A 9248-nucleotide genomic window follows, 5' to 3' on the forward strand; every position below is an offset into this window, starting at 1 on the left:
ATCCATAAACCTCAGTACTTTATACCATGCCGTTGCATTGACTTTCAAGTCTATTTGTGGGAGGGGAAAACTATCCTTCAGGCAAGCTTTGTTAAGATATGTGAAGTCCACACACATTCACCATTCCCCATTAGAATTCTTCACCAACACCACATTTGACAGCCACTCTTGATACTGAGTTTCTCTATGAACCCAGCTACCAAACATCTATCTACTTCTTCTGCAATCACCTTATACTTCTCGGTGTTAAAATTCCTTTTCTTTTGCTTAATGGGTTGTGCTTTTGGATCGACGTTCGACCTATGCTCGATGACATCCTCGCCAATCTTGGGCATATCCTTATGACTCCATGCAGAAGCTGGCTCAGTTGCTGCCCTTCCTCTTTACTAAGCTTGGTCCCAATCTTTACATAACTTTTTGGATGGGTTAAATCAAAACTAACTAGCTCTAGGGACTTGTCCACCTCTCCTTGCTTCAAAGCATCATTGTCTCTCGTTTCTGCTTTAGTCATGAATATCTCCGATGGTGGTGGGGGAGCCACCTCTACTGTCTTTTGTGGTTCGACCACCTTTACTTCCCTTTCTCGTTGCTTGAGCTCCTAAATGTAACATTCCCAGGCAAGTACCTATTAATTGTGCACCTCTCCAACTCCTATCTTCGCTGGGAACTTCATCTTCAAATGATGAGTAAAGGCGATTACCCTTAAAGCATTCAATGTGGGCAAACCAATGGGTGTTATATGCTGACCATGTTCTTACTACCAAGAACTCAATCATCATGGTGGTGATGTAAGGATCCATGTCTATAGACACTAGCAACGTGATGGATCCCTTAGGTTGCACTACTTCCTCAGTGAATCCCTTCAACGTGGTTGGTGTGGGGTGTAGTTGATCTGTGCTAATTTCCATTTTGGTGAAATCATCCAAAACAGGACATCCACTGAACTTCCTTTGTCGATCAGTATTATTTTCGCTGTATAATTTGCCACTAGCATTGTTACTACCAATGCATCATCATGTGGATAAACCATTCCCCGACAATCCTTATCACCAAAGGATATTGTGGGGAAACCTATATTCGAGGTTGCTTGACAGGCCTCTATACATTGAACGCTTCTTCATATTTCTCCCATCTAGCATATGCCAACCACCCGGAGGAGGTTAGGCCACCTCTAGTGTATCCTCCTGCGATTGTTCATATTTTCCCTAGAGGGATTTCTTCAGTCCGTGTCCGGCCTAGGCCGTTGGTCTCACGGTTCCCATGACCTCCTTCCTCTCTTTGGCAAGCCCTTTTGTCTTGGGCTCTCGCTCCTTTGAGGCTTGTGCTTTGGTTTTCGATCGCTCGCACGTCTTGGAGGAGTGGCATTCTAGGCAACTAGTCATTCCAACTCCCCATTATTCTTCATGTATTCAATTTTCTGCTTCAGGTTGTTGCAATCTTTAGTTTTGTGCCCACTCGTATTGTAGTACATATATTACTTTTGGGTTTGTCGCCCATGATCTTCCTCATGCTTGGTCTCCTTTACCTTATCTTGGCTATGCACACTAGAATAGTGTACATAACTGCCATTGTCTCGTCTTATATTCTCGTCATGCCTTTGCTCATGTTGATCCCTCCTTGCCTTTTGTCCTCCATCCCGGTCTCTCTTCTGGGCCCCCTTCGACCTATGTTTATCCTTCCTCTCTGATTAGACAATTAAGGCGACCAACGTGTCTTCAACATTGACAAAGTCGTTAGCTTTATCCATGAATTCTTGCAAAGTGAAAGGGGTCTTTCTCGCCAACTCGGCCATGAAGGGACTCCTTGGCCATATGCCTCCGAGGAGGGCAGCCAACATAATCTTCTCATCCTGGTTGTCTGTTTTCATTCTTTCTTTATTGAAATGTGCAAGTTACGCTTTCAAACTCTCTCTTCTTTTCTTTGCTTTACCGTTAATAAGCATGTTGTTAGCCTCCTATGCCTTCTGCTTGACATCCATAAACTGGGTCAAGAACTATTAGCCCAGTTCCTTGAAACTGTCTATAGATCCTGGCTGCAACGTCCCAAACCATCCTCAAGCCATCCTCCTCAATGTTAGAGGAAAAGCCTGACATGCAATTTCACTAGGAAATCCATGGAGTGTCATGTGGGTTTTAAAAGTTTCCAAATGCTCCACAAAATCTTTAGACTTGTCATATAGGTCTATTGAGGGGACTTTGAATTTTGGCCGCATGATACTGCCATTATTTCCGCACAAAATGGTAGATTAGTGTTGGATAATAACTAATCAATTGAGGAAGATGTCCCTATCTTCTTTGCTATCTCCTCATATTTGTCCATTAGGCTATGTAAATCATGGTGCATCTTCTACGTCTCCTCATTCTCTTTTTCTTGGGAAGGGGGGGAGGGGGGGGGCTTACTTGCCCCGGCATTGTGTGCTTCCATTTCAACTCTATCGCCCTGGCTGGGCATTGTATCTCCTCCTGATGGTATGTTCTTTGCCCTAAAGACCTCATTCTCCTTTTGTAGTGACTCCAACTCAGTAGTAAGTCTCGTCACCACTTTCTCCACCTCTTAATCTCTAATTGCTTGCGCATTAGTAGTGGGCATGTGAAAAGCACGCTGGTTGTAGAACAAAAAATATCCCACAGATGATGCCAACTGTTGTAGACCTATTTCACTGCCATTCACGTACGACCACATGTAACCAAAGAGTAGAATGGCTTGGGGTTTGTGGGAACGTCTCCGATTCCTAAGTCAATAATCACAGTAGGAAAACCCTTTTTTTTTTTTTTTTTTTGAAAGGAAGAACCTGTTTTCATTCAAGGAAATAAATTATGAATACATGGGGGATAGTCCCCCAGCAAAATACATTCGCTTGGATGAGACAGGGCGTGTTTGGCCAGGCCATGAGCAACGCCATTGCCTTTCCTTGGAACATGCCTAATAGACCAGCTTCTGAAGTTTGAGAGGATAAGCCTTATGTCTCTAACCATAAGACCAACTGAAGACCAACTTTCTTCTGCCTGCTGCACAGCCTCTACCACTCCCATCGAATCACCTTCCAACACAATGTGAGTTAGCCCCAGGTCAGCACAGAGAGAAGTTGCTCGAAGAGCAGCCACTGCCTCACCGAGAAGAGGATCCGGGTGCATGTCTTTGCATGCCCACAGAGTAGCTACCGTCAGACCTTTGGAGTCTCTAATGACTACCCCAATCCCCACCCTTGAGTTGATCTTATCAATAGCAGCATCCCAGTTTGCTTTGAGCATACCTAGAGGTAGGAAAACCCTTTTGAATACCCATGGATCAAATAATCTATACATACCTGGGTTCTATATATCTATATAAAGCTCACGAGCTGCCTATTATTATGTGATAGTAGACTTATCTACTATTTAAGTTCAAATCTTGAGATGAAGAGTTTATCTATACTCAAACGATAGCTTTCTTTCCCCAATAGACTTTCAGGTAGTTACCTTCTCGGTGTTTAGGATGGATTATACCCTAAAGGTGGGCCAAGCTTTCAAGGGATCGTGGGTCAGTGGCCCGATTAGTGACCTAGATCCATTGGTCAGCCCAATAAGCCTCAAAAGGATATCGAGCCCTCTCCAAGCCACTTCCATAACTATTAAGCAAAAAATAAAATAAAATAATAAAAATAAAAATAAAAAATTTAAATACATGAACGATCAAAATGAGGGGACGTACTATCATTTTCTACAAAAAAAAATATTAATAATAATTTTACGTACAATATTGCATATATATATAAAATTTCATTTAAATTCGGTGTGCAAAACAAATCATCTATTTTATTGATTTGATAAGATTTGATTTATTAAAAAAATTTAAAATTAAAATTTCTTACAAATCATATCTTATTATATTAATAATATAGAGAGTGCTTTACATACATGTAAAAAAAGGGTTTTGCTACACAACCTCCCAACACCCCAACACTCCACCTTTTTTATAATTTTTATTATTTTATTTTTTATCAAATATTTAATATATAAATAATGAATAAAATAATTAAATTAATTGAAAATGAATAAATTCAAAAAAAAATATTAAAAAAATATTAAAAAATTAAAAAAAAAATGGGATGTTGGGGTGTTGGGAGGTTGTGTAGATTTTTTCGTAAAAAAAACTCATACATTCATAAGGATAACCTTATTTTAGCAATTTTTCTTTAAATTTGAGTTTTACGTTTTAAAATTCTTATCCTTTTAAAAAAGGATATGAACACATAATTTCATAAAGGAAAATAATATTATGACTCCTAAATATGCCCATCAAATTAAAGACTTTTGATAAAATTGATCTCAAACAATGATGACAGAGGGAGATGGTTGTATTATATAGAAAAGTTACAATTTCCTTTACCTGTAAAGAAAACATATACAAGGAAATATAGTGTTGTAATGCCTAAGATAGAGAGTATCAGAAAGGGAATATACAATAGTCACAAGTTGATAAGTTGTAGATTGTTGGTGTCTTACTGTATATTTTTGTTATCCATGTTCAAACGAAGCCACAAGACAAGACATAGGCTGAGTTTGGACCAAATCGTTGTAAAGGGAATTTTTGCAAGTGGTTTGGTGAAAATGTCTGCAAGATGAAGTGAAGATGGAACAAACTGAGTTTTTAGAGCACCAATTGCAACTTGTACATGCACGTAATGAATATCAAGTTAAATGTACTTTGTTCGAGCGTGTAGCACTGGGTTAACAGACAATTGAAGTGTGCTCAAGTTGTCATAATGAAGTATTGGTGGGTTGGAAAGTGGTATGTGAAGGTCTCATAGAAGAAATGCGAGCCAAGTGATTTCAGCAACAGTTGAAGCCATGTACCTATACTCAGCTTTGGCATTGGATTGAGCAACAGTGGGATGCTTTTTGGCACTCCACGAGACGCAGTTCGTGCCTAGAAATGTGCAAAAGCTAGTGGTTGAATGGCGAGTAAGCAGACATCCATCCCAGTCGGCATCAGAAAATGCATAGAGATTAAGTGTGCTTGAGGCAATGATACAAAAGCTAAAATTGAGAGCACCATGTATGTAGCGTAAAATCCTTTTGACAAGTTGGAAATGAGCCATAGTCGGTGCATGCATGAACTGACACACAATGTTCACACTATAGGAGAGATCTGGTTGCATAAAATTAAGATATTGGAGTCCTCTAACAAGTCGCCGGTAGTGAGTTGGATCATAATATGGTTTAGTGGAGGAGGTTGTCCAACCCTTGGACGACATTGAAGTGGCTATGGATTTACATTCACCCATATAAGCATAGTCCAATAGCTCTTGAGCGTAACAAGCCTGAGAAAGAGTGAGTCATTGAGTAATGCGATGTACTTCAATGCCAAGGAAGTGATGAAGTGAAACTTGGTGGAAACCTTTGGCAACCAATCAGAACTTGAGGCATTCCACAGAGCCTTTTGGTTGGAGTTTTACTTTGTACATCCATTTGCAGCCGATGATATTCATATCAGGTTGTGCCAACTCATATATTTTTTATTTTATTTTTTTAATAGTTAAGGATGTTTAAAAAATGCTTAAAGAAAAAGAAAAAGAAAAAACTCGTTTACACTAGTGTGCATATTTGGCAAGTGTGCACCTAGCATTGTCCTTATATAAATAAAATTATAAATATATATAACATGTTAACTGTTAAAATATTATTAAGGTCTCATTTGGTTATATAGACGAGATGAGATGAGAAATATATGAATAATAATGAGATAGTTTGTGAATAAGAGTAAATTTGGTCCCATCCTGTTAGTCCCTAGGAGATTTTATGGACCGGACCGAAGGGGTTCAGTCTAAGGTTTTCCCACCTTGGACTGGGCCGTTGCCAATAGGTCCGAATTTTCCGACCCTTATCCCAATGGGTGACTTTTCCAGTTTCGGCCCAATTGACTTTACTAGTCATGTTTTGGCCCAAGTTCTGATTTTGAGACTATTTTCAACCTAAATTATTATTAACATGCAAAAAAATAGAAAAAGATGCAAAATAAAAATGCCAATAACATCCAAAATATAAATAAAAGAAAAATGTATAAAAAATGATTAAATACTAATAAAACTAAAAATCCATAATCATCCAAACTCCAAATGAAAAGAAAAAAAGTTACAAAACTAAAAAATCTAAAGAAAATTAGTCAAATGATAGAAAAAAATACACAATAAAATTTAAAAATTATAATCCATGCATCTAAGTCGAAATTACAAATTACAAATTATAAATAACTTAATAGTAATAAAAAAAATTCAACTCCAAATTTTTAGTCTCCAAATCTAAAACTCCAACTCTTCACAATTTTACTACAAAAAGATAGCAAACAAATATTAAATATCTTAGTTTCATAACAAAAATAACTAGTATACCAGTATAAAGTATATTCTTCTCACATTATTCATCAGTATTGGGTGTAAACATTGTATTCGACGCCTCCATAGAATTCTCAACCTCCTCAACAAGTTTTATACATAAAAGATAAAACAAAACATATTGTATAAATTCACATAACATATAAATCATAAAAGATACAAAATGAAGTAAATTTGTAATTGTTACATACCCATATCTTCCTGCTTAAAATCCTCCACCTCATCCATTAAAGTTCTAAGTCTGATTGGCGTCGAAAAGAATGAAGCCAATTCTATACACAAATGAATAATCGAACAGCTAAGGCTAATTGGAGGAATGCCTTGCCCTTGCCCTTGTGTTGACTCGTTAGCATCATATGTGGTAGAGTCTCCCATAATCATTTTTTTTGTAGGGTCAATTTAGAAAAATAATCAAACAAGAGTTATATTAAATATAAATCCAAGAACAATTTAAAATTATATTACCATTGGAAAAAATAAATAAAGGCAAAAATAATAGATTACTTTTGTCAAACTGAACTGAGTAAATATTAAATAACACTTGTCAAACTAATAAATTACATGTCAAAGCCAAAAATAATAGATTACATGTCAAAAACAACACTATAAATAACACTTGTCAAACTGAACTGTGTAAATAAGTTAATAACTCTTGTCAAGATGATAGATTACATGTAAAAAATAACAGCTGTAAATAACACTTGTCAAACTGAATTGAGTAAATAATGCTTGTAAATAACACAAACACTACACCGTAAATCAAAACACTACACTGTAAATCCTCCACCTCATCCATTAAAGTCTTAAGACTGATTGGAGTAGAAGAATAATGAAGCCAATTCTGTGTACAAATGAATAATCAAACACCTAAGGCTGATTGGAGGAATGCCTTGCCCTTGTGTTGACTCGTTAGTATCATCCGTGGTAGAGTCTCCCGTAATCATTTCTTTTGTAGGGTTAATCTAGAAAAATAATCAAACAAAAATTATATTACATATAAATCCAAGAACAATATGAAATTATATTACCATTGGAAAAAATAATAGATTACATGTCAAAATAAAGGCAAAAATAATAGATTACACTTATCAAATTGAACTGAATAAATATTAAATGACACTTGTCAAAATAATAAATGACATGTCAAAATAAAGCCAAGAATAACAGATTAGATGCCAAAAATAACACCTGTAAATAACACTTGTTAAACTGAACTGAGTAAACAAGTTAATAACACTTGTCAAAATAATATATTACATGTAAAAAATAACACTTGTAAATAACACCTGTCAAATTGAACTGAGTAAATAATACTTGTAAATAACACAAATACTACATTGTAAATCAGAGATTCAAAACACAAACACAGACATTACACTGTAAATTACACGAAACAATCTTGACAATTACAAATCAGAACACAAACACTACACTGTAAATATTTGCAAAATCCTACAAATCAGAACATAAACACTACATTGTAAATGTTTACAAAATCCTACACTAAAAATGTTTGCAAAATCCTACAAATCAATAAAATCAAAACACAATAGACTAAACTACAAATCATACAAATTACATTATCTTAGATCCTCAACCCAGTCTGTCAGTCGTTTCATTGTTTCTAACTTTCTAAGTGCAATTGTTAATCCCCTAAATTCTAATGGAGTTAGAAATTAGAACATTAAAAAAAATTCAACATCTATCCATCCCAATCGGTAATTCGTTTCTGAATACAAATAGCCAAAGAGAACACTTAGAATTCAGAACTTATTCAATGGAATTAAAGCAAATAGAATAAATATAACTCATTAACAAAACCATTGACTTAGAACAAAAAGAAAAATTACATTTGTGAAAATTGGAAAGTGAAGGGGACGACGAACGTACCTTAGGGATTGTGAAATACAAAGGATTGTGGAAAGGGAAGAGGTTGTAATGGTGGGTTATGCAACGAAGAGGTTGCCAGTCCGTGATGGTGGGGCTAGAGTGTGGAGGGAAATCGTGTGAGTTGCAACGGCTAGGGCTTTGAGTGAGAGGGCTAAGTGAGTGAGAGTGGGAAGGATTTAGGGGGCCTCCTAGGGGTTTACCTGCTTTTTTTTAAAAAGGAATATGCGATGTTTATACATTTTAGAATTGTAAATATCATTTATTATATTATTAATATTTACTTGCAATTTAGATAAAAATTACATAATTAGTTATATAATTATTTTTTTTAATGGTGATAGTTTAGTTAATTGATAGCATATTTGTAATTAAATAGTTAATGCTTGCTTGCAACTTATGTATTTTAAAAAAAATGTCTAATTACTGTAATTAAGTGTAAATAGTAGAGTATGCATGAATATATGATGTATTAACTATTTAAATATAAGGCATAAATTATCACATTATTTATGATATTTTATTAATTGATACCATATATTATTTAATATTTTATATGGTCAATAATAATAGATTAGAAGAAAATTATATTATTAACTTATATAATTACTATATAATAATATATTATGTTGCCCAGATGACTAACACAAGAGGGGGGGTGAATTGAGTTGTATTAAAAAAAATAACAATTATAAATCAAATATATAATATAAAATATAAACAAAATATGAAATAACAATAAATATAAAGAGTAAGGGTAAGAGAGAAGCAAACTCAGTATGTTAACGAGGTTCGGCCCCACTGCCTACGTCCTCACCTCAAGCTAGAGATTTAAACAATCGCCTGATGTTGTTGACAAACGTGATTAAAGGCTCTGAGTTGCTATAAAAAAAATGATCATTTTCATCTATTGGATGCCAAAAAAATAATTGCTTCTTGACCTGAGTTCTGTTTTACCACAACGATAGAATGGCTGAGCAATTCTCTT

At 35.3% G+C, this 9248-nt stretch overlaps 1 long non-coding RNA gene across 1 annotated transcript; it reads right to left on the reverse strand.

The window, feature by feature from the left end:
• Positions 1-6983: 6983 nt before the first annotated feature.
• LOC122294480 lies at positions 6984-8457 on the reverse strand. Its single transcript, XR_006237652.1, has 2 exons — positions 8264-8457; positions 6984-7335 (listed from the first exon to the last, which is right to left on the reverse strand). It is a non-coding gene; the product is annotated as an uncharacterized LOC122294480 (long non-coding RNA).
• Positions 8458-9248: the final 791 nt, after the last annotated feature.

The sequence above is a fragment of the Carya illinoinensis genome, chromosome 2, assembly GCF_018687715.1.
Source record: "Carya illinoinensis cultivar Pawnee chromosome 2, C.illinoinensisPawnee_v1, whole genome shotgun sequence".
NCBI lineage: Eukaryota > Viridiplantae > Streptophyta > Magnoliopsida > Fagales > Juglandaceae > Carya > Carya illinoinensis.